The sequence below is a fragment of the Carlito syrichta genome, unplaced genomic scaffold (assembly GCF_000164805.1).
Source record: "Carlito syrichta isolate Samal-C Ts95f unplaced genomic scaffold, Tarsius_syrichta-2.0.1 Scaffold115818, whole genome shotgun sequence".
Taxonomy (NCBI): Eukaryota; Metazoa; Chordata; class Mammalia; order Primates; family Tarsiidae; genus Carlito; species Carlito syrichta.
Genome location: NW_007059914.1, coordinates 16,829 through 19,404, shown reverse-complemented (window position 1 = coordinate 19,404; position 2,576 = coordinate 16,829). Strand labels below are relative to the sequence as shown.

The 2,576-nt window shown below is 47.4% G+C and overlaps 1 pseudogene; it reads left to right on the top strand.

The window, feature by feature from the left end:
* The first annotated feature begins 231 nt into the window (after positions 1–231).
* Positions 232–973, top strand: LOC103276674 (annotated as a pseudogene).
* The last annotated feature ends 1,603 nt before the right edge of the window (positions 974–2,576 follow it).

The window sequence follows — 2,576 nt, the reverse complement described above, 5'->3', positions numbered from 1 at the left end:
AAAAAAAAAAAAAAAAAAAAATTCTGAACAAATTAGGTATAGAAAAAATATGGGAGCCATTGGGGGTGGTGGAGGGAGGCCAGTGATAAGGAAATGCTGAGTGAGCTGGGGGAGGAAGTTCAGGGGCTAAAAGCCATGGGTTGGGGCTGAAAGTCAAGGCTGCTGGCAGCTAAAACTCTACAAGAGTCCCTAATTCAGGTCCCTCCCATCCTGCCCCCCAATCCTGAAGCCATGTGTCTCCTGGCAGTTGTCATCGCCTCCCTGACCATGGCCTTGTCAGGAGGCATCTCCCAGAAGTATTCCAAGATCCTCACTGACACCAATGGGACCAATAGTTTTCTCCCAGGTGGTTACACCTGCCTCTTCGGCTCTCAGCCCTGGCAGGCAACCCTACTCGTGCAAGGGCGGCTGCTCTGTGGGGGAGTCCTGGTCCACCAAAAAATGGTCCTCACAGCAGCACACTGTCTGAAGGATGGGTACAGAGTTTACCTGGGCATGTGGAGGCCAGCGAGCAGGTGAGGGTGGTGGTTTGCTCCACCCCTCCCCAAGCTAAATATCAGATCAGCCCCACCCACCTGAACTATAACCATGACATCATGCTTCGGCAGCTGCAGTCCTCAGTCAGAATCATGAGCTTCATCTGTGTCCTGCCAATTTCCCACAACTGCCTACCTCCTGACACCTGCTGATGTGTGTCTGGCTGGGGCACCACCACCAGCCCCCAGGTGAGTTACCCCAAAACCCTACAATATGCCAACATTGAGCTCCGCTCAGATAAGGAGCGTGGTCAGGTCCTCCCAGGGAAGATCACACTCAACATGCAGTGGGTGGGCGGCAAGGACTCCCGTGAGGGCAACTTCGGGGCGTCCCCTGGTCTGTAAAAGAGTGCTGCATTATCTCCTGGGGAGACTTTCCATGCGGGAAGCCCGAGCAGCCAGGTGTCTAAACCCGAGTCTTGCAATGCATCCACTAAACAATCCAAAAAACATAAAACTCCGGGAGCAAGACTAGACGAAGGGCCCACAATAAAAGCTGGGTTGATGTACATGCCTCCTTCCTCCCCCCCGCCACAAAAAAAGCCTCAACATAATAAAGGCCATATATGACAAGTCACAGCAAACATACCCAACAGTGAAAAGTGAAGTTTCCTTTATGATCAGGAAGAAAACAAGGATGCCTAGTCTCTCAGCACCACTATTCATAGTGCTGGAAGTCCTATCCAGAGCAATGAGGCAAGAAAAAGAATAGAAAGCATGAAAATGGGAAAGGAGGAAGTAAAATTGTCTCTGCAGGCGACATAATCTTTTATAAGAAAACCATAAACATTCCACTAAAAAGTGTTAAAAACGAATAAATAAACCCAGTAAAGTTGCAGGATACAAAATCAACATACTGAAAAAGAAATCAAGAAAACAATCTCAGGCCAGACACCGTGGCTCACATCTGTAAACTCAGCACTTGGGGAGGCTGAGGAGGGAGGATCTCTTGAGACCAGGAGTTCGAGACAGCAGTGAGCTATGGCCATGCCACTGCACTTCAGTCTGGGCAACAGAGTGAGACCCTGTCTCTAGAAAAAAGAAAACAATCCCACTTACAATATCGTCATATAACAAAATTTTTATATCTCTTTGCCCATACTCGTATGCTTGCTTTCAATTAGATGCCAGGTTCAGTGGCTCATGCCTGTAATCTCTGAATTTTTTTTTTTTTTTGCATTGGAGTCTCACTCCGTTGTCCAGACTAGAGTGTAGTGGCTCCTGGCCACTGTAGCCTCGACCTGCTGGCCTCTGGCGATGCTTCCTGAGCCTCAGACTTCCAAGTAGCTGGAACTACAGGCACGCGCTATCATGCCTGGCTAATTTTTTTTATTTATTGTAGAGATGAGGTCTTGCCAAGTTGCCTGGGCGGGTCTCGAACACACAGGCACAGACAATCCACTAGCCTCGGGCTCCCAAAGCGCTGGGATTACAGGCTGAGCCACAGAGCCAGCCTTATCTCTGAATTTTAAAAGGTTGAGGCAGAAGGATTGCTTGAGGTCAGGAGTTCAAGACAAGCCTGGACAACATAGTGAGATCTCCGTCTCTACAAAACACAAAAATAAGTTTCAATTAGGGAATAGAATATGCCCACTTCTTAATACCTCAAATAAGAAAGAAAAAGTTACAATTGGTTATCACCAGTTGCATAAAATGATATGTTATCAGCCATTTCCGCACTAGTAAAGATTATAAAAGGGCCGGGGGCAGTGGCTCACACCTATAATTCCAGTACTTTGGGAGGCGAAGGTGAGAGGATTGCCTGAGCCCACAGGTTCAAGACCAGCCTGGGCAACTTGGTAAGACTTCATCTCTACAATAAATAAAAAAATTAGAGAGTCATGGTGGAACACGTCTGTAGTTCCAGCTACTTGGATTCAAGACTGAGGCAGTAGGATCGCCAGAGTCCAGCAGGTCGACACTGGGGTGGCCGTGAGTGTGCCACTACACTTCAGCCTAGGTGACAGAGTAAGACTCCAACTCAAAAAAAAAAAAATTTCACAATAAAGAGAGACATAGATTAGTCTTTTTTTTTTTTTT